Source organism: Lissotriton vulgaris, chromosome 4_1 (assembly GCF_964263255.1).
Source record: "Lissotriton vulgaris chromosome 4_1, aLisVul1.2, whole genome shotgun sequence".
NCBI classification, from domain to species: domain Eukaryota; kingdom Metazoa; phylum Chordata; class Amphibia; order Caudata; family Salamandridae; genus Lissotriton; species Lissotriton vulgaris.
The window spans coordinates 1,502,858,065-1,502,882,481 of NC_141691.1; the positions used below are offsets into that span (position 1 = coordinate 1,502,858,065).

Sequence of the window (24,417 nt, forward strand, 5' to 3'; positions counted from 1 at the left end):
GATTAGGGGATCCTTGAAGCAAAGTAGTAGGTGAATGGTCCCAAGCCAACCCCTTCTGATCATTCTTTTTGAAGGAAGTCCCTGGTTTCACAGCCGTTGCGGGGAGGTCCTCCTCTGGGTCACTGTCTGACTCTAGGTTACTTCCATCTATGTCTGAACTGTGCTCCCCCTCATCCTCAGACCAGTCTGCTTCTTCGGCCACAGAGTGGAAACATTCACTGGGAGTCCTCTCACTCTCAGTGTTGCTAGCTACCGCCGTCTCCTCAGTTGAGATAATGCCATTGGTTGATGCACTGATTAAAGCGGGATTGACCTTGGTTATATCACAGTCTTTAAAAGCACTGTCTCCCGTACCCTCCAGGCGTTCCGTTAATGTTACATTTGCTGAAACAGGGATAACAGCACCAATATCTGCCTGAGTATTACTCTCATTAACCGGAGCCATGGTTGAGTCTATGGTAGTGGGATCAGTGGGATCAGACCCACCGATACCTTTTTGATCTACAGGGCTGACTTCATTGCAGCCAGGGTCGTTTTGAACCTCCAACATTGTCTCACCCCCAGGCGCGCCAGCCTCTACTTCAGTCTCAATTTCAGGAGCTTTCCCCCCTTTCTCCTTACCACTGCGGGCGAACAACTCTACTATGCTGATATTTGCGGTATTAGCGGTGGTTTGGCGGGTCCTGACCGCTGGTGGCCTGGTTTCTTTCGCCGGGGGTTGAGATTGAACTGGAGTCAAAGCCTTCATTTTCCCCGCTGGCTCCACAATCCGTCCGGAGTTGCCATCGATTGTTGCAGGGGCGCTCATGATTTCGCCCACATTCTTTTTCTTATTCACAGCCTTCCCACCGGCATTAGCTTTTGGGGCCATCCAGCACACTCGCTGTATGACCCTGGAGCAGATCACTTTGCACCGCTCGATCCTCTCGGGTCGGCAGCGCTGCTTCTCTCCACTGCAGAGGATGACCGTGAGCACGCCGGGTCCGCTCCGCCACTGACTCCGTGAACTCCGCAAACTGCTTCCGCGTTGCCCGACTCCGACTCCGACTCCAGACGAATCGAGACTCCAGCTGTCGCGTCCTCTGAAGCAAGACAGATGGCAGCGTCAACCGGTAGGTAATCATTTGTTCTCACATAATTTACTGTTTGTCCGCTCTGAGGCAGAATAGTTCATAGCTCCATGTCCCCGCTACAGATCGCTGCCGCTCAGCCGCGCAACGCGGCCGCCATCTTCGGCACGCCTGGACAGGTTTCCACAGGAACTCAGTGTATTTGCGTTGTATATCGACCCATTAATAACTCAAATAATGTCCAATACGGCGATAAAACCTGTAGTCATAAAAGGCTTTCAAACAAAATTGCTCGCATATGCTGATGACCTAGCCGTCATTACGATTGATCCGGAGTCTGCTATGAGGGAAATAGTGACTATGACAAGTCTGTTTGGGAAACATTCAGGATATCGACTAAATGAGGCTAAGACCCAAGTTATGTGCTCCAAGAATATAACTAAACTGGATGCTAGGTATGTTAATTCGGTGGTGTACCTCGGTATAACACCTAATTCACATCGAGGGAATATAATCAGAGATAATTTTACACCGCTCCTGAAATCAATGGAACAGGATTTAAAAAGGATGGATACACTACATTTATCGATAATAGGTAGGGCCAATATCATTAAAATGACTATGTTTCCCAAGATTTTGTATAAATTCAGATCCATCCCATTCAAAATAGAAGATAAACTAATAAAGGAAATCAAAGCCATTTATATGAAATTCCTATGGCAATACGGCAAGATCAGAAGATCAAACACGTTTATGTCTCTACCTCAGGAAAGGGGAGGCTTAGGTATGCCAAATATCAGGAATTATCACTGGTCCTGTCTCCTCACAGAAATGGCAATACTCTTTGATCAGGGGGGGGCGGGACTGGGGATGGGTCAAGATGATATCCCATCCATATTTCAGCTGGCATTGGGTAATGAAGCATTTGGGGTACTCCTGAGGAGAACGGAAAAAAGGTACTACAAGAAAACACGATATAAACTGCTTGAAGGCATAGTGGGGGTATGGGCATCAGTGCAGAAAGTAATCGGAGTTCCCAGGTATAATCATCATACTCCTCTCTGGAACTCTGGACTTTTTCCAAACTTGTGTAAGGATGGATTCTGGAGACATTGGGAGCATCAAGGCGTTGTTACACTCAGGCAAATAATGGTGAAGGATGTTTGTTGATCACTGGAGGATTTAAGGATGCGATACTCATTACAGGAAGGGCAAGAATATAAATATCTTCAGGTGGTTAATACAATTAGATCAGTAAGACCCCGAATAATTTTGGAAAAAAGAAGTGCACTTCTGGATTATCTGAAGGGAGGGGGGCATAGAATTAAGGGACTTTACAAAATTCTTATGGAAGGGTCCCCAGATGATATGGTTAAGACTGAGGCAGCCTGGGCCATGAAATTGGGGGACCCAGAGACTGATCTGGACAGAGCCCTGTCATTTGATAAAAGATTTTTGCGCTCCTCCAATCTTAGAGCAAAGCATTTTAAAACTTTATTTAATTTATATTATACGCCCTCCAAGCTGTTTGATGGGGGAAGAGGGTGGATAGTGATTGCCCTAGATGTGGTAAAGGACCCGCAGATATCGTACATATGTTTTATGGGTGCAAGAAACTGGAGCTAATCAAAACTGAGATCGTGGCCTTTTTAGAGGGGCTGCTAGATGTCAAAATAAATCTATCCCCAGCATTATTGATTATTGGCTGCGATATTAAACTAAATCTAAGGATCGAGGAGGAAGCTTTAGTTTTCATAGCAGTAGCTGTACTCCGAATACTAATCTCAGCCGCCTGGAAAGATATAGAGGCTCCAACATTTCAAATGTGGCTATGCAGGCTCCTTGGTATCCATAACATTGAGGGAGCCCTATATGAACTTAAGGGCTTAAAAACAAGAGAGATGGGGCTACGGCTTTGGGCACCAGTGGCTACTTGGAGGGCGGCAAGGATGAGGGGTCAGTCGAGTGTGATATCAACTGTTCAGCCATAGGCTTTTTTGTACCGTATGCTAAACCTCCCCTGGGCCAATACTTTGTATAGCTCTCCCTTATCTAGAACCATGAGAGTTCGCCTACCACCGTTCAAGTCAGAGGCCACCGAAGTCATCTGCGGCGTCCCCCAAGGATCCTCGCTCAGCCCCACCCTCTTCAACGTCTACATGAGCCCCCTTGCGGCCATCGCACGCCAACACAACCTCAACATCATCTCCTACGCCGACGACACCCAGCTGATCCTCTCCCTGACCAACGACCCCGCCGACGCCAGAGCCAACCTACACGAAGGGATGAAAGACGTAGCCGAGTGGATGACGACCAGCCGCCTGAAACTGAACTCAGACAAGACGGAAGTCCTCATCCTGGGCTCCTCGCCCTCCACCTGGGATGACTCCTGGTGGCCCCCCGCCCTGGGCACCGCACCCAAACCGACTGACCACGCACGCAACCTGGGCTTCATCCTAGACTCCTCCCTCTCCATGACCAGACAAGTCAACGCCGTCTCCTCGTCCTGCTTCAATATCCTGCGCATGCTACATAAGATCTTCCGGTGGATCCCCACCGAGACCAGGAAGACGGTCACCCAGGCCCTCGTCACCAGCCGACTGGACTACGGCAACGCCCTCTACGCCGGAACCACCGCCAAGCTCCAGAAAAGACTCCAGCAGATCCTGAACGCCTCAGCCAGACTCATCCTCGACATCCCCCAACCAGCCACATCTCCGGACATCTGAGAGACCTGCACTGGCTCCCCGTCAAAAAGAGAATCACCTTCCGTCTCCTCACCCACGCACACAAAGCCCTACACGATCAAGGCCCGAGTTACCTCTACAGCCGCGTCAACTTCTACGCTCCCAAACGCCATCTCCGATCGACCAGTCACGCCCTCGCCGCCGTCCCCCGCATCCGAAGAGCGACAACAGGAGGAAGGTCCTTCTCCTACCTGGCCGCCAAGACCTGGAACTCCCTCCCGACCGACCTGCGCCTGACCCAAGACCACCTCTCCTTCAGGAAGAAGCTCAAGACCTGGCTGTTCGAGCAGTAGCAGACCCCCCCCCCCCCCTATGCGCCTTGAGACCCTCCGGGTGAGTAGTGCGCGGTATAAATGTCTTGATTGATTGATTGATTGAGTGTGGAGATACGAAAAGCAAGAATGGTTACTTTTTATTTTAATTAGTTAGAGTCTTGCCTTTCTCTTCTTTCTTTATAGATTATTGGTAGCTAATGATGCACTCGCGACCATTATTTATTTATGTATGCCGGATCCGTATCTCGCATTTTGTATCTGGAATGAATTGTATTTTGTTGTGTGATATGTGTTCACGAACTCTCAATAAAAAAATTTAAAAAGAAAAAACATGAAGCTCCCACACCAGGTCTCCCTTTTTTCTGCAAAAGTGCCCTCGGTCCTAATGCTTAAAAGGAGAATAAGCTCCCATGCCTCTTCTTTAAAAGTAGACAGTGATAACTGTGATGCAGTGGGCCCCTCAAACCCATAGGCCCCCGTCCTTCTGCATCTGCTTAATTATTGATAATCAGCAGTGGCCACTTACACACCTGGCAGCAGTACCTGCTTCACTAATGAATGGCCTTTTTTTAAGAAAAAAAAAGCCACTTATATTACCGCATTTGCTACGTTATCCATCATCTGCTGCATAGTACTGCATATCCAATTCTTCAGTGCTGTAAACTAGTACTTACAAACATTCTATTCTGGAGGACAGATTTATGTATTTTCGAAAGTTCTGCTTTATTGTGCAGTACAGGAAGACAAATATATTTTGTTGCACACTTGTGTTTTTAAGTGAACCTTGTTCTATGTATGTTGCGGTTTATTTTGCTGCACAATTCACTTCTTTTGGGGTCTTCTGCCATGTTTTTTAAATATGTTGAGCGTGGATTCAGCAGCCATTTAATCTCCCAAACATTATTTGGGATTGTATCACCACGTACACCTTGTTGCTGTTGTCATAAGGCCATTTGAGCTCAGGTACAAAAAAAAATCTGCTTATTGCCACTTAGATTAATATGTCCTCACAGCACTCAAACAAACATTAACTATTCGCTTGGCCGCTAAACAATTCCCACCTCCTTTAACAATTTCTTCTTTAACTTCATCTTGACAACTTCCGTTGGTGACAAACCCTTTTACCTTTTCTCCTGACTCCAATATTTCTTTGCACCAAATCAGCCTATCTGCCCCTGAACCAAGCCAGCCTTCCTTTCGTTCCACCATTCTCCTCTTACTTTCCGTTGCTCTTTTCCCTGTTACCTCTAAACTCGTCCTTGGTGCCTTTTGATGAGCTTGACCTCTATAACTAATACCTCTTTCTCTGACTGCAGCTCTTTCCCAGTGCTCAACCTCCTGCTGAAGCCTGTTGTCCCTGTACCAGAGATGGCTAGTAGGCTCAGTGCTTCCCTAGAGTAACTGCTTGGTTGTGAATTGAGTGCTGTGAAGCAATTACCACTCCCAAATCTCCCGGGGTGAAGAGGGCAGTACCTACCAATCCACCCAGTTCCCTGCAAGTCCCTCCTTGTGTGGTGTGCATTTAAACCTCATAGGAAATAACAATTAAATTTACCAACAATGTTGTTCTGTAATTACCACATTTCTTATAATCATGATTCAAGCAGAAAAAAACTGCTACCACAAGATTCGGGACTAAGAAAATTTCTGTAATAAAGGCCTCCGGGCCGGCCTTAGTCCTGGTGGCACCCTGTGCAACAATGTTTGGTGACACACCCCCAATGACCACCTCGCCATGGATTCCCTCACTACCACCATTTGACAATACCCCCCAAGTCTCCATTACCACTGTCTTTTAGATTAATTTAGTTTTATAGCACCACTCATACCAGTTTAAGGTGTCAGAACACGTTACATCACACATACGTTGCACGGAGACAATCATACAAGTGTTAATCCGTGTATGGGAAATGTTACATAAGACAGCAGCCTACAAGTTGTAGGAGTCACATGTCATGCATACTGGTAGGCAGTATAGTTTAAGAGTCCTTGGTCTTGAAAAGCACAAATTCAGAATTTAAAATGTAACACCATTGAGAGTGGTTTTCTTTAATAAGAAGACTTGATTTCTACCCAAATGAACCCTTTTTGCAATATTAGGATAAGGAAAAACTGGTCAAAAAAATATTTAGCTGTAATATATTCCTTGCAATTTGCATGCAGCTTTTTGGTGACAGTTAATAGCACTCAGCTATATATTAGTATTTTAACTTTTAAACTGCAAGTAACAAAAAGATCTCTGAGAAAAACCATAACCCATTGACCTATTTATAGTGTATGTACTTTGTGATCTGAATGGGACATGATCTGTGCAGCAGGCATATTAACCTTCTGCACTATGATGAGTCAAAAGAAACTTCCACTTCCAGACAAAGCTGCAGTCTCTCCCCAGAAAGAACATTAATCACTGGAGTTATCCTGGCATTTTTATTGATACTTTGAAAATTGCTGGGGCAAGAAATGTGGCATCAGGTGCTTTGAAATTTGAAAAGCCAGTTGTTAAAAAATACATAAATGTCTTGATTTTAGCAACCTTTTTGACCCTTCCAGCACACTTCCTGACCTCCGCCCCATGGCATGCTGATCACTGTTCTCACAAGGGCTTGAAGTAAATGAAGACAGCCTGGAAATGCAGCGCACTTCCAGGCCATCTTCATTTAGATGCAATTACAGAGCCATTCGCGCCCCCCTGGGAACCCATTCACGCCCCCCCCCCCCCCGGGGGGCGCGCCCCACAGTTTGAAGACCTCTGCCTTAGGGCATGTATGTGTGCCACATCTGCACACAAGCATGATTCAGGGGTGCAACAGGGTGTCAGAGTGACACCCTGGCACCCTTGAATGTGTCCTTCATTTTACTGAATCGGTATTTACCAATTCGGTAATTGCCATTCATTCCTATGGGCCTCCAGGCTCATAGGAATGAATGGCAATTACCGAATCGGTAAATAGCGATTCGGTAAATACCGAATTTTACAGATTCCGTCAAATTTACCCAAAAATTACCTACATACTATTTACCTATTCTTAAGTACCGAATCGGTAAAATTCGGGATTTGAGAATAGGTAAATAGTATTTACCTACATCTGGCCCATTGAAACTTTTCCAAGAAAAACAGACTATGTTATCCTATGAAGGAAAATAGTGTTATCGGTTTAAAGGTAAGTTTTTGGCAATGGGAGTTGAGTTTCTGGGGAAGACTCAGGGGTCCCCCAGGGTCCATAATTACCTCTTGGTACACCCTCAGTGGCAGCAGGGTGGTGGGTGCAGAGTGTTGAGGCACAATGTTATCGAATGGGGGATAGGGGGCCTCCGGCTCGTGACTGCTGACGAGCAGGCCACTTGGTTGTGGGAGCCAAGCTCCTGGTGTTAGGCTCAGGGCAAAGTGGGATCAGGTTTCACTCACAAAGTGCACCTGCAGCGTCTGGGTGAAAGGTGCTGTTTTGGCATTGGATGCCCAGTTGTTTTCAATAGCGATTTTCATTTTTGTTTTTTAGCTGCAGGGTCGGTCCAGGAAGACTTCCCGGAGGAACCAACAGCCGGGCAGGTAAGTTGGAGGGCTCTAGGATGTAGGTGCACCTTGGGTTCTTTTATCCAGGGTGCAGGGCAGCTGGAGGCAGGGGTGTCTTTTGAGGTAGGATTTCACCTTACCAGGCCACTCGCGGTTGGGGGATCTCCATGCAGAGGCTGCAGGTGATGTTGGGAAGTCCTGGAGGGGTCTACCGATGGTGGACATGGACTCGGGAGTGCTGGGGGACCTCGCTGGGACCAATGGGCCACTCAGACTAGGGACTTAGGCGTCGGGAGCAGCGGTGGTGCCAGGTGTGGGTTTTTTGTCCTCATCAGGCTCATAGTCTGTTTCTGAGTTTCTTTGGAACAGGGCTGCTGTTCACAGGAGATCCGGTCTTTGTTGAAGGCAGTCAGTCCTCCCAGGGGTTCTGGAGGTCACGGGCTGCAGGACAAGACAATTTGTGGCGCAGAATCTCTGGTAACTGCAGATGAGCCGGTAGGGCTGGGGTTAAGTCAGTTGTTCTCTGCAGTCTCCGCTGCTGGGCGTCTCCTTTCATCCTTTTTCTTCATAGGTTGTGGGAACCTGCTTTCTTGGTTCAGGGCTGTCTCCCTAAATACTGTATTTAGGGGGCAGTTAGGGGTCTCTGGGTCAGTAGCCAATGGGCTACTGACCTTAGGGTGACTACACCCTTGGTGTGCTCACCCCACAATACTTAATCCTGATTGGGAGTGCCTGCCATCTGCAAGATGGCTGGCACTGGAGAGTGGGCTTCACCTCACCCCCCTGAGGGGTGGAGTTGGCAAAGGTGGGCACACCTTCTGGGCTGGTTAGTTTTATCTCCCAGTATTCCTGCTGAAAAGGGGGAGACAGGAAGGGGGCCTACTCCTGCTAGCAGGAGAGGCTGGGGTCACATTACAAAGGCTGCCAGGTCTTTGAAACTCCTCTGCCACAAATGGCTCTCCCTGGCCTGGGGAGGTGTGAACATCGCCGCCCAGGAAAGGCTTTGTTTCTGGGCTCATGGAGCGAAGGCTCCAACCCTAGGGGTCCAGAAACATGTCTTGTGGTGGAAGGCTGGTGTGTACCAGTCAGGGAACCCACCGGAGGCCGGTCATTTTTCAGGGGGCATCTCTAAGATGTGCATTTGTCATAAATCCCACACTGGGATCAGTGTGGGTTTAATGTGCTGAGAAGTTTGATACCAAATTATGGTATCAATGGCCATTATGGTGCTGTGGAGTTCATAATGACAAACTTTCAGCACCATATACTCTTAATGGCAGCACTGCACTTACTGCGCCGAGACACCATTCGTGGTATTTGTTTGCGCTTTATAAGTTTAAAAAATAAATAAATAAATAAATGTTTAAGAATGGACTTAGACACTGTAGCGGTACAGAGCTCATGCGTCTGTACCCTCACCACTGGTATAGTGCACCCAGATAGAGGGGTAGCTGACCTATCTCAGGGCAGTGGGTTGTAGGCATGGCATACAGGGTTGTGCACCATGTCGACTATTCACTTTGATCTGCACCAAAACAAACAGCCTGCAAGTGTGTGTGTGTGTGTAAAGATACAGGGCCTCTAAGGGTGGCACAATACGTGCTGCAGCCCTTAGAGGTCTTCCCTGGTCACAGTGCCCTGGGTACCTCTGGTACCATTTACCAGGGGCTGACCTGTGGCAAGAGATGCCAATTGGGTTACTTTTGGAGAAAGAATACAGGACCTGGGAACATGATTGGCAGGGACCTAGGGCACATCAAGTCAAAGTGCAGCAGTAGTTCTGGAAAAAAGTGTGGGTGTTACAGCAACATAAACCCACTTTCCTACTGGTAGGCAGCAGGGTCAGGCTGATAGGTATGGGCTGCAGGTCTCAGCTCAACTTACTATACTACCTTGAGCTAGGGTCACAGCTGACATTTCTTAATTTTTTTACCCTATCTGTCTTTGAATCTCCAATAGACACCCTCCACATTCTCAGTTCCTTTAAGGGTCAGATTTGTGGGACTGAGTTTTAATCATTGTCATCCAAAGCAGTGCTTTAACGGAAATGCAGATGCGCAGGAACTCAATATTTATAGTGCCTGTTTGCTCCTGATAAATGTTGGCACCCTCTAATTAAATGCATTACAGAGGAGCTGCAAGTGCAGGTATTCTACCTTAAAAATTGAAGAAGTGGAAGTACTCCAGACTGGACAGACAGTAACTTCCCAATTAAAGCACTGATCATGATAATGAAAGCATACAGGGAGCATGGAGCCTATGATAGATGGGTGAAATGGAGACTGTCTTTTGGCGATCATCTAAGGAATGATATGGAGGAGAAATAAGAGAGGCTAGACAGACTTCTTTTTTAAGTGTGTAACACTTAACTCTCTAGCAATTGAGTAATCTCCCAAGCTTCCACCCTGTATTGATTTGTATTCCTCAAATTACCCGCTCCACTGTAATCAGGTGTCGCAGCACACCCGGATGGCATTCGGTCGTCCGGGTGGAAACCCAATGATGAAGCATGTCACCAACCAGGTTGGTGAGTGAGGGGTCTTCTAACAAAAGAACACCTTTCTTTTGGACTTTCCCCTTTCCCCCCTTTTCTCAATAGCACCTCTTCAGGTCGATTGGTGATACTCCTCATTTTGTTTATATAGATTTAGGTCTAGGGGACCAGGAGTACCCCTTTCCACACCAGTGGAGAATCCCTTACTCTCTTTGTTGTTTTTTTCATTTTGTATGTTTTGCCACTTTTTACTTTTTACCCATATGCAGTTTGTCCTGTTTTCCTGCCGAAACATGCCTGGTGAAAACACCGAAGATATATTACAGTTGCTCAAAATTGTAGTCACAAGTTAAACGGAAACTCCTGTTTCAGCCTATATTGGGATTTTGGCAAACATGTCAGGAGGGTTTAACTGGTGAATTTTATTAAACTCCAATTGTCCTTCCACTGTCAGAGGCATGTTGCTGAAGGTAGGCCACTGAATTGATACGGAATGTTTGCCAGATCGAGAGTCAACAAAGTTTGAGAAAAATGCAATTTCACTTATAATTATCTCCGAGTCACTTATACTGAAGTCTTTACTTTCAGTAGGGTTTACTTTTGATCAGTTGCATTTTATTTTTACTTGTTTAAAAAAATTCAAACTGAAAATATCTAATTCACCAGAATGATTGATCACAATTAAGAGTGTGCAGGAGTATTTTTGCAATGCTGGCAACATTCTATGAACAGTCCTACAACTCCACAGACTTTGTGATGGTCTCTGCTTTTCCACAAAATTATTGATGTTAATATTCGGGCCTCTCTCCCGTGTTAGAATGAGATGCTGGCTTGTACTAGGAAATGGAATGTTGTAATCAGTACATATTAACGTAGAACTTTCCATACCAAATTTCAAGAGCTAAAGTGCTTTGCATTTTAAAGTCTTCAAATGTCTAATTTTAAGTTTCCAGTAAATACAGTATGGAGACTTATTTTAAAAGTTCTGTCTCAGTGGAAGGGCAGATCATACTGAAAATCTTGATTGAGGTGTTTTGTAAGAATTTAGGCCTTTTTTCCGCATGGTTTTATAACCCATACCATAATAACGCAGTTGTTACAACTACAGCATAGTTATTTCGTATACCGTTACAATGCAAGCCGGAAGAACGACTTCCTTTTAGAGGGACCTGGATGTTGGAATAGTATAATTTACTATTCCAACTCCAGTCTGTGCAGACACTGGGGAAGGTGTTGGATTTTAAATCCAACACCGTCTTCCCCCTAACGCAAGTTGGTCTTCCTACTTGCGTTGTAATGGTATGCAAAATAACAACGCAGTCGTTGTAACAACCTCATTGTTATGGCATGCGTTGTTTAGCATGCAAACAAAACACTGTTCACCGTTTTGTAAGACCTCTTTGAATATCTCATTCTGGTATTGCACTGAACTAGGGACTAAAGTACAACTCTATATTGTGAAAGTTCTAGGGATGTCTCATTATGTGATTCAGTGGTGTAGCAGAGGCACCAATGTACTTTATGCAATCAAGGAAAGTGGGCCCCTCTCGCTTAGTGGTAAAACTCAGCTGGGATTGGGATGAAACAGAAGACTCATAATGATGAGTCTGAGTGCTACTGCACCTGCTGCACTAATGCTATCAGTTCCCTGTACTGCAATACAGGTTAATACTGCAGGTCTGGATTGACCCCTTTGACAGACCTCTGTTGATGTCTTCAGACGTTCCAGAACAGGACTATTTTGTGCTTGATTGTTAAGTTCAGTAAGGTGTGACATTCTCATGACAAGAAAGGTCCCTTGTGGTCATCAAGGTGCATTTCAAAAGTGTGAACTTCTCTACTTTAATTGTCCAGGAGTGTTCTGGAAATTTGTCAGGATGTGATGTAAACTTCATTACACATTTTCAACAGCTGGCTGCCTTGATTCTGAAGTCTGCAATGAAGGTCTGTCATGTTGCTGGGAGTTTACTGGGAGACTTCATGGAGTGATCACTTCTTTAGACCCACATTCTTGGAGGTACCGCTTTGGTGCTTCTCAGAAGATGACAAATGTGTGAATAGAAGAACCCACCAGATGCCCAAATGTCTTACCTTCATTAACAATCTTTCTAATGGATACTTTAGCTACCTGCAGATTTTACAATGACTTGCATGCATCCCTGTTCTGAGGAGTGGTCTTGTGGATTTTGGTGAAAGGGTCCTGTCAGCAGAGTGATTATTTAAATGGTGTGGTTATGTGACCTTACCTTGTAATACAGTCACTAAAATCTTTTAGACTACCAATTAAATGGAATGAAGAATGTACAATATTTAATTTATGGGAAAGACACAGAAATAGAACGACAATAGTCTAAAAAATGCAATTTAGGTATTGCATAGAATGAAATGCTGCATGAGATTGCCCTTTTTGCTCTCAAAAAATTGTTCCTTATTATATGAACAGCCACCATCATTATGTCCACTTAGGTGTTTTCACAGTTTCCATTGGTTAAAAAAGGAGTGTCAAGACAAAACATGTTACTTTCTCTGCCACAAGTAACCAGCTTTTGTGTGACAAGAAGTTATATCTATCTGTCTGTCTATCTGTTTGTATATCTGTCTGTCTGTCTGTGATCCCTAGGGACCTACACCCATGTGGATTGGCTGACAGGGAGTTACCTGGCATGAAGGAGTGACACCGCTGTGGAACCTCTTCAGTTTTATTCAGTAGAGAAGTCAACATTATGTGATAATGGTTACTTTAACCTTATAATTTCAGTTGACACTTCAGTGAATGCAACTCATTCTTACTATAAGGATAAGTCACAAGAAAGACAGCCGAGTTGGGCTATACGATTGAGTGATGAGTAAGGGGTACTTTACCGACTCATAGCCCTACATGTATCATGACCCGTTGATCAATCTGAAGATGGATGGAGCACAAGGAGCCACTCGGTATGATAGTTAGTATATGGCTGGGGAAAATCGGTTTGATGCAACAAGGGTATACATAGGTAAAGTAGTTCTTGAATACCATAAAGAAATGCTTCAGATAAGTGAAGAGATCAGTTGAGGCTCATAAGTCTGCCCAAAATACCCAGATTTTGTTTAATACAATGTGTGTTTATAGTTGTGCAAAATATCGCCTTTTATATATACATAAAATAATAAATATTAAATATATAAAATAATAACATTTATTAAAAAGATTAATTAGATTTAATATACCTTTTAACAGATATAACAGATAAACATGCTTTAAAAAATTAAAACATATATACATAATTTATATATATATTTACTTTAAAACAATTAATTAACTAACTTAAATTTATTTTATAATTTTTAAATTATCTGAAAATGTAACATATATATATATATATATATATATATATATATATATACATATATATATATATATATATATATATATAAGACAATCCCTGCTTACCTGCTTACTCTCGCCTGGAGCCCAATCCTGGTACCACTGCGCAGAAGAAGAGAGGAGACCCGGGGGCAGGTGAGAAGTGTGATTTATTTAGTTGGGAAGACGGCACACCTATATATATCAGTGGAACAGTAGGGAAAGTGTTGGATAGCGGAGAGGCAAAAATTACTATCCCACTCAAATGAGTGCAACAGTAGGGAAAGTTTTGGATAGCGGAGACTCTTTTAGCCTAATTTAGATATTAAAATGCTCATATAAAAACATGTTTCATGTATTTCTACTGTACAGTACATTTTGAAATTAAGCCATTTTAACGTATACCGATAGCATTTTTATAACTTAACAAATGCCCAAAAATATTTTTTAAAAGTGTATATACATTTCAAACTAATATAGTGCATAAAGAAAAACTGTTTTTTTTTCATATAAACATTGCTAAACCCAAAATATTAAAAACAAACAAAAGTATAAAAAAATATCTTAAAACAATCTAAGCAACGGTAAGTAAAGTGTTGGACTTCTGGGTGTTTAGAATTACTATTCCAACTTCAGTCTCAGCAACAGAAGGCAAAGCTTTGGTATTTGGAAGGGTTAGAGCAGGGCCAGACTGGCCGTAGCAGACACTGGGTGTTTCCCTGGTGGGCTACCAGGTTGGGGACAGTTTTGGGCCCCTGGAGGGTCATTTTTGTTGACCGGGCCGGTTTCGAAGCATAGGTACAATTTCGGCCCCCTGTAACCAAATCAGCCAAAACCAGCCTCGGCAAACAGCTCTGCCGCGCCCCCCCGGGGGATGCCAGTTGAGCAGTCTGTCAGGGCCAGTTTCTGTTCCCAGTCCGGCCGTGGGTTACAGTCATTATTCCCACTACAGTCTAAGCAACAGAAGGAAATGTGTTGAACTTTTGAGGGGTTAGATTTACTTTTCCTGCTCCAACTAAGCAACAGTAGTGAAAGTGTTAAACTTCAGAAGAGATGGACTGACTATTTCACTCTAGTGCAAGCAACAGTAGGGAAAGAGTTGGACTTTAGACGGGTTAGGTATACTAGTTCAACTATGGTCAATAAAATAGGCTTTAAAAGGAATACATGTAAGAATACAAGACCTACTTATTTACTAAACAACATATTTATACCTGTTAAAAAGTGATTCATTGTTCTTGATAGAAACATAATTACTCTATTATTTGATAAACATATGAAACAATTTTGAAATATAAAATGAAAAAGAATTATGTTACTTATAATATTATTTTCTTGCTTAATTTCAACAAAATTGCAAAATGATAAGATAGATACCAAATTCTTTATTTTAAATTAACATCAAAAAATGGATAAAGTGTAATACCAATGACAACATTTCCAAAACACTTACAATTAAATTCATTACTAACTCAAATAAAACACAATGATTATAATACAAAGTAAAACAGTTAAAATGTACATAATCAATTATTAACTGATACATTACGTATAAACACAAATCATAAGCAAAATATTCAATACAACAGTAGGGAAAGTGTTGGATAACAGAGGGGTAAAAATTACTATTCCAACTCCAATGAGTGCAACAGTAGGTAAGGTTTCGGAAAGCGGAGGGATACATTTACTATTCCCAATCCAGTCAATGCAACAGTAGGGAAAGTGTTGGATAGTGGAGAGGTAAACATTTCTATTCCCACTCCAATATGTGCAACAGTAGAGAAAGTGTTTGATAGCGGAGGGGTAAACATTTGTGTTCCCACTCCAGTGATTTCAACAGTAGGGAGCATTTTGGAGAACGGAGAAGCATTTAACCTAATTTGGGGGCCGATTACAATGGCGGGCGGACAAAGTCCGCCCTCCATCGCAGCTGTCTAAGGGACCGCCCGCCATAGATGCGGTGGTTCTGCCATACAAATTATGATGCGCCCGCCACACTGGCGGGCGCATCCCATATATTTTACATTGCGTCGGGCGGTGCTTCAAGCAGCACCCGCCGCACTCTAAAGTATACATGTTGTACTTTTACATGCACAACGTGACCATCACCGCATGTTGCTTGCCACATTTTACATGTAAAAGCAGGGGGGTACCATAGGTACCACCCATGCGCACCCCCAACACCATGGGGGCCCACAATGGGCCCCCAACAGCAGGTACAGCCAGCCTTTCCGTGGTAGCAATGCAGCCATGGAAAGGGTGCTCTGAGCCTGCATCGATATATGGATGGCAATGTCTTCCAGACACCACCACCATATGAAACCCATTTTCCGCCGTTCTACGAGTCAACCGGCGGAAAAGCGGCGGATGGTCTTTCTGTCCGACTCCCAGCCATCATAATATGGTGGGGGGGTCTTTGCAGTGACAATGGCGGGCGGACTGCCCCCGCTGGGCCGGCGGTGACCATAGCTCGATCCACCCGCCATCGTAATCAGCCCCTTAGATATTTAAATACACATATAAAAACATGTTTTATTTAGTTATACTGTACAGTAAATTCAGAAATAAAACCATGACCATAGCTCGATCCACCCGCCATCGTAATCAGCCCCTTAGATATTTAAATACACATATAAAAACATGTTTTATTTAGTTATACTGTACAGTAAATTCAGAAATAAAACCATTTTAACTTATAGTTAAGGAACTTTAATAATTTAACAAATGTCCAAAAATTATTTTAAAAAATATGTGCATAAATTTCGAACTATTATAGTGCATAAAGAAAAAGAGTTATAAGAACATTTTTAATATAAACATTGCTAAAATCAAAATGTTAGAAACATACACAAAAGTATTAAAAATGTTTGAAAACACTAAGCAACAGAAAGGGAAGTCTTGAACATCTGGTTGTTTAGATTTACTATTCCCACTTCAGTCTCAGTAACTAAGGAAAAGCGGCGGATGGTCTTTCTGTCCGACTCCCAGCCATCATAATATGGTGGGGGGGTCTTTGCAGTGACAATGGCGGGCAGACTGCCCCCGCTGGGCCGGCGGTGACCATAGCTCGATCCACCCGCCATCGTAATCAGCCCCTTAGATATTTAAATACACATATAAAAACATGTTTTATTTAGTTATACTGTACAGTAAATTCAGAAATAAAACCATTTTAACTTATAGTTAAGGAACTTTAATAATTTAACAAATGTCCAAAAATTATTTTAAAAAATATGTGCATAAATTTCGAACTATTATAGTGCATAAAGAAAAAGAGTTATAAGAACATTTTTAATATAAACATTGCTAAAATCAAAATGTTAGAAACATACACAAAAGTATTAAAAATGTTTGAAAACACTAAGCAACAGAAAGGGAAGTCTTGAACATCTGGTTGTTTAGATTTACTATTCCCACTTCAGTCTCAGTAACGTAGGGAAAGCATTGGTTTTTGGAGGGGTTAGAGCAGGGCTGGACTGGCGGTAGCAGATACAGAGCATTTCCCCGGTCGGCCGCCAAGTCGGGTGCCAGTTTTGGGCCCCTGGAGGGCCATTTTAGTCCACTCACTTGAGTGGGAATAGTAATGTTTACCCCTCCGCTATCCAGCATTTTCCCTACTGCTGCACCTATTGGAGTAGGAATAGTAAGTTTTTACCCCTCCACAATCCAACACTTTCCCTACTGTTGCATTGACTAGAGTGGGAATAGTACATTTTATCCCTCTGCTATCCAACACTTTTCCTACTGTTGCACTCACTGGAGTGGGAATAGTAATTTGTATCCTCCCACTATCCAACACTTTTCTTACTGTTGCACTCATTGGAGTGGGTTCTCTTTTTATAACCTGCGTGACAAAAGGGCTGCTGGCCAAGATTGCATCCCCACTCCACCCTACGGGAGCCCAGAGGACTGAAAATGACAGCGTGAGTCTGGAAAGAGAGCCATAAGCCTCAGTCACGGGCGAGACCCAACCCTCCCTGCAGTCTTCCGGTAAATAGAATGCTCTTAGTTTGCACACAATGTCAAATTCAAAATTAAGGAAATCATAGGAGTTTGATGGACTAGATTTACTGTTCCCACTTCAATTTAAGCAATAGTAGGGAAAGTGTTGGACTTCAGAAAAGTTATATATATCATACCAATACAGTCATTTAAAAAATATATTTAAATACCTAAAAACATAAAATGATGAACCATAGTTAAACAAGAAATTATATATTGTATAAATTTAAATAAAATGCACAATTTATTATAAATATACAAAACAAATGTATAATTAAATGAAATATTTAAATAAACCTATGTAGAATTCGCTTCTCTTGCTACTACTGAAAAAAACACAAACACCAAGAAGATAAATTATAAATTGATAAAACTATAATAAAATTAAAATAAATGAAACCTTTAAAAAATATATATTATACACTTGCTGATATGTTGCTAAATATTTCTTGCATAGTCTAAATAAAAAAGTTTCCTTTTAAATATTCAATGAAAAAATTATAATTAATGGATTAAATATTTAAATAACTATTTTCACTGAAATAATTTCTCACCCTATTCCCCTGCAAACTGACATGCTGCTAAATTAGCTATAACTAATTATACTATACAAAATATAAAGTAAAAATCTGAAATTATACCCAAATAAATGAAACAATAAAAAAAATCAAACATTATATACTAACCATTTACATATTGATTTTACCTTACATTACTTAATATAAAAAAATTTGTTAAAATGTATTTAACCTCCCACCAAATTCCCCCAAAAACCTAATATCCCACTATTAAATGACAAACTACTTAACATAGGTATTTGTAGATTGCGCATTAAGTCCTAAGCATCTTGGCACTAACAGATGTTTATTGTTAACCAACAGTATTCATTGTATCGACCTTAGATGGTTTTAAGCCTGAGTGGACCCACCGGATTTGAACCTATGACCATGAGATTGAACATAGAGCCCTGCAGTGGACACATTAGTCCACGAAGCCAACAGACCCATTTCATTGCCTTTTAAAATTTAAATTACACATTTAAAATTGCAAACTATATTTAAGGTAAGACACATTTACTGATATTATAAGTATATATAGATCAATATCTATATATATATATATCTATATATCTATATATATTTATAAAAAACAATGTTTATTACAAGTATATTAAAGTACACCATATTAACTGCAACAACTGTCTTAATTACCATATTGTATACAATAAAACCAGCATTCTTAATTTTGTTATTCTGTTCCACTATATTTTTGCAGTGGTGATATTTCTGAAAACACATTTGTCACATGATATTTTGGAATCAATATTTGTTTCATTCACCATATTTAACATGTACCAATTTTGAAAGTGTCCCTTTTCTCATGAAAAGTGTAGTTACAGAACTATTAGTCATTTTCTCTACTCCGGCACAAAGGGAACCGAAACCTAATTGCAAAATGAGGAGCTTATTGATGAGCCCCTTCTTACACTTCTGCCACGCCGTTGTGTCCCTTTTTGTGAGGCTGCAGCGGCATAAATAATGCACCATGTTGCACCATATTTACAGTGATGCGACAGGTATAATGTACGTAGGGTGGATGTTCCCCCGCAAAAGCCTCATAGAAGTGGCACAGTGAAATCTATCAGATTTCACTGTGCCACTTCTAGGACGGTCCTGCGTCACATCCTTACACTTGCCTCACAGCAGGCATAAGGGTAATGCATTGCAATGGGAATAGGCTTTCCCCATGCATTGCTGGAGTTGCATCATGCGTATGACACAACTTCAGCAATGCGTGGGTTTCACGCCGACAGATACGCCAGGATTCCTGTGGTATCTGCCATTCCTTGCGACATGGTGTGCCATACAATAAATGTGGCACATCCATCAAGTCGCAAGAAGGGCCCACAGAAAAGTGTTGCATCGCTGCTTTTACGCTGCGATGCAGGACTTTTCATAAATGAGACCCAAAGTGTTTAAGACTTTATGTATAAAATGCCCACTGTCAACTTTGTGAAGGACTCCTATCTTTAACATGGGCACATTTTAAGATTTCTTTTCCCACAAAAACAGCTAGTGAATGACTATCAAATTGTCCTTCTCTATTCCTGAACAAAGGATTCACCAGCTTCTTTTAGGAAGCCTAGTTTTATACCCCACACATACCGAAGTACAACATTTGGACTCAATCAGCAAAAAAAATTATTAACATTATGAAAGAGTTCTATAATTAAATTAGGCACATTCTGAGGTTTTTATTCCCATAAAAAGACATCTGTATGTCAGCCAAAGTGACTTTCTGTACTCTTACATTATGAGCATAACAGCTCAATTCAGGAATACAATTTGTAAGACTCTTGTATATGATTTGCCCTTCAAATAACGAGACCATCCATGCTGAGAAAGTCATTTGTAGCTGACATGGGCACTTTTGAGAATGTTTAAGCCTTGTGTAAGAATTTCTATTTTACACTCTAAATAAAAGGCTGAACAAATAGATGTTTCAACTTTGTGAAAGTTTCCCATGTTTCACCTGGGTACATTTTGAGAATGTGTCTTCCTATAAAAAGGCGGATGTACCACTGCCAACTTGATTTTTTTCTAGTCTTGCACAAAGGACTGCTAGCTTGATTCTGGAAATCCACTTACAGAATTTGTTCTCCCAAACACAGTAAATGTTTATAGTTGTTAAACAAGGTTTATGTGCATATATATTGCAACCTGGGTTTTATAGATTCCGGAGTGCTTCCTAATCACCAGTGGTGCTGGTTTGAGACAATGCCACATCATGCCTCTAACAATCGAAAAATTCCACTTCTCACATGAAGAATGGACCAGCACTCAAATCTCTGGAATAATCCAATTTAACTTCAAAGACAGCATTTGTGAAGATATACATATATATATAAATATATATATATATATTTCAAAGAACATCTTCCTCAATTGAGTAGACAGAAGGGGACACGGTGTGGCTGCAATTTTAGTAGTTCAGAGCCTGGCAAGACGTGTTTCGGCAATAGCCTTCTTCAGTTGCCTCTGGCACTGTGGTTCTCAGTTGGTTTCAAAGTGTTAGGTCATCCTCCTAAATTAGGCTGTGTTCCTCCTACTCACGCTTTAAGTCACGCCCAAAAAGTGTTGTAAGGACTGCATTTCCTATCATGCAGTCTGTTTCTTGCGTTTTTGGGAATGGTTACTATCAGCCAGTTTTTGGATGTCTCAAGTTCGAGAGGCTGATATCGAGCGTGGTTGGACTTGAACCGGCACTTGTACTGGGCAATAACTGTCATTGCAGCCCTCACTTCCTACCGCTCGTCTCCCGTACACAGTGCATCCGGAGACGTCAGTTACAGTAAAGGCATCTCTCCATTGGTATGGTCTGTCAACGGACAGCAGTCCCACTGCTTCCAGGGAAGGGCGGCGATCCAGGTAAGTGCCAATTATCCTGTGATACTTTAAGAAAGGGTCCCCAGTGCGTGACATTGGCGGCACGCTAATATTTCAAAGAACATCTTGCTCAATTGAGTAGACAGAAGGGGACACGGCGTGGCTGCAATTGTAGTAGTTCAGAACCTGGCAAGACGCGTTTCGGCGATAGTCTTCTTCAGTTGCCTCTGGCGCTGTGGTTCTCAGTTGGTTTCAAAGTGTTAGGTCATCCTCCTAAAGTAGGCTGTGTTCCTCCTACTCACGCTCTAAGTCACGCCCAAAAAGTGTTGTAAGGACTGCATTTCCCATCATGTAGTTTGTTTGTTGCGTTTTTGGGAATGGTTACTATCAGCCAGTTTTTGGATGTCTCAAGTTCGAGAGGCTGATATTGAGCATGGTTGGACTTGAACCGGCCCTTGTACTGGGCAATAACTGTCATTGCAGCCCTCACTTCCTACCGCTCATCTCCCCGTACACAATGCATCCGGAGACGTCAGTTACAGTAAAGGCGTCTCTCCATTGGTATGGTCTGTCAACGGACAGCAGTCCCACTGCTTCCAGGGAAGGGCGGCGATCCAGGTAAGTGCCAATTATACTGTGATACTTTAAGAAAGGGTCCCCAGTGTGTGACATTGGCAGCACGCTAATATTTCAAAGAACATCTTCCTCAATTGAGTAGACAGAAGGGGACACGGCGTGGCTGCAATTGTAGTAGTTCAGAGCCTGGCAAGACGCGTTTCGGCGATAGCCTTCTTCAGTTGGCTCTGGCGCTGTGGTTCTCAGTTGGTTTCAAAGTGTTGGGTCATCCTCCTAAAGTAGGCTGTGTTCCTCCTACTCATGCTCTAAGTCATGCCCAAAAAGTGTTGTAAGGACTGCATTTCCCATCATGCAGTTTGTTCGTTGCGTTTTTGGGAATGGTTACTATCAGCCAGTTTTTGGATGTCTCAAGTTCGAGAGGCTGATATCGAGCGTGGTTGGACTTGAACCGGCACTTGTACTGGGCAATAACTGTCATTGTAGCCCTCACTTCCTACCACTCGTCTCCCCGTACACAGTGCATCCGGAGACGTCAGTTACAGTAAAGGCGTCTCTCCATTAGTATGGTCTGTCAACGGACGGAGGTCCCACTGCTTCCAGGGAAGGGCGGCGATCCAGGTAAGTGCCAATTATCCTGTGATACTTTGAGAAAGGGTCCCCAGTGCGTGGCATTGGCAGCACGCTAATACTTCAAAGAAAATCTTCTTCAATTGAGTAGACAGAAGGGGACACGGCGTGGCTGCAATTGTAGTAGTTCAGAGCCTGGCAAGACGCGTTTCGGTGATAGCCTTCTTCAGTTGCCTCTGACGCTGTGGTTCTCAGTTGGTTTCAAAGTGTTAGGTCATCCACCTAAAGTAGGCTGTGTTCCTCCTACTCACGCTCTAAGTCATGCCCAAAAAGTGTTGTAAGGACTGCATTTCCCATCATGCAGTTTGTTTGTTGCGTTTTTGGGAATGGTTATTATCAGCCAGTTTTTGGATGTCTCAAGTTCGAGAGGCTGATATCGAGCATGTTGGATTTGAACCAGCACTTGTGCTAGGCAATAACTGTCATTGCAGCCCTCACTACCTACCGCTCGTCTCCCCGTACACAGTGCATCCGGAGATGTCAGTTACAGTAACGGCGTCTCTCCATTGGTATGGTCTGTCAACGGACAGCAGTCCCACTGCTTCCAGGGAAGGGCGGCGATCCAGGTAAGTGCCAATTATCCTGTGATACTTTAAGAAAGGGTCCCCAGTGCGTGACATTGGCAGCACGCTAATATTTCAAAGAACATCTTCCTCATTTGAGTAGACAGAAGGGGAAAGGGCGTGGCTGCAATTGTAGTAGTTCAGAGCCTGGCAAGACGCGTTTCGGCGATAGCCTTCTTCAGTTGCCTCTGGCGCTGTGGTTCTCAGTTGGTTTCAAAGTGTTAGGTCATCCTCCTAAAGTAGGCTGTGTTCCTCCTACTCATGCTCTAAGTCACACCCAAAAAGTGTTGTAAGGACTGCATTTCCCATCATGCAGTTTGTTCGTTGCGTTTTTGGGAATGGTTACTATCAGCCAGTTTTTGGATGTCTCAAGTTCGAGAGGCTGATATCGAGCGTGGTTGGACTTGAACCGGCACTTGTACTGGGCAATAACTGTCATTGCAGCCCTCACTTCCTACCACTCGTCTCCCCGTACACAGTGCATCCGGAGACGTCAGTTACAGTAAAGGCGTCTCATCATTGGTATGGTCTGTCAACGGACAGAGGTCCCACTGCTTCCAGGGAAGGGCGGCGATCCAGGTAAGTGCCAATTATCCTGTGATACTTTAAGAAAGGGTCCCCAGTGCGTGACATTGGCAGCACGCTAATATTTAAAAGAACATCTTCCTCAATTGAGTAGACAGAAGGGGACACGGCGTGGCTGCAATTGTAGTAGTTCAGGGCCTGGCAAGATGCGTTTCGGCGATAGCCTTCTTCAGTTGCCTCTGGCACTGTGGTTCTCAGTTGGTTTCAAAGTGTTAGGTCATCCTCCTAAAGTAGGCTGTGTTCCTCCTACTCACGCTCTAAGTCACGCCCAAAAAGTGTTGTAAGGACTGCATTTCCCATCATGCAGTTTGTTTGTTGCGTTTTTTGGAATGGTTACTATCAGCCAGTTTTTCGATGTCTCAAGTTTGAGAGGCTGATATCGAGCGTGGTTGGACTTAATCCGGCACTTGTACTGGGCAATAACTGTCATTGCAGCCCTCACTTCCTACCGCTCGTCTCCCCGTACACAGTGCATCCGGAGACGTCAGTTACAGTAAAGGCATCTCTCCATTGGTATGGTCTGTCAACGGACCGCAGTCCCACTGCTTCCAGGGAAGGGCGGCGATCCAGGTAAGTGCCAATTATCCTGTGATACTTTAAGAAAGGGTCCCCAGTGCGTGACATTGGCAGGACGCTAATATTTCAAAGAACATCTTCCTCAATTGAGTAGACAGAAGGGGACACGGCGTGGCTGCAATTGTAGTAGTTCGGAGCCTGGCAAGAGGCGTTTCGGCGATAGCCTTCTTCAGTTGCCTCTGGCACTGTGGTACTCAGTTGGTTTCAAAGTGTTAGGTCATCCTCCTAAAGTAGGCTGTGTTCCTCCTACTCACGCTCTAAGTCACGCCCAAAAAGTGTTGTAAGGACTGCATTTCCCATCATGCAGTTTGTTCGTTGCGTTTTTGGGAATGGTTACTATCAGCCAGTTTTTGGATGTCTCACGTTCGAGAGGCTGATATCGAGCGTGGTTGGACTTGAACCGGCACTTGTACTGGGCAATAACTGTCATTGCAGCCCTCACTTCCTACCGCTCGTCTCCCCGTACACAGTGCATCCGGAGACGTAAGTTACAGTAAAGGCGTCTCTCCATTGGTATGGTCTGTCAACGGACAGCAGTCCCACTGCTTCCAGGGAAGGGCGGTGATCCAGGTAAGTATATATACAAAGTAAGTATATATATATAAATTAATGCTCCCAGTCGCTACCTCCAATCTCCTCAGACCGGCAAAGCGAAGACAGAG

General features: G+C 43.2%; 1 pseudogene; it reads left to right on the forward strand.

Annotated features, from left to right (window-relative positions):
- Window positions 1-1,307: 1,307 nt before the first annotated feature.
- The window catches only part of LOC147724153 (uncharacterized), a 90,748-nt pseudogene continuing 67,638 nt past the window's right edge, over window positions 1,308-24,417 (forward strand).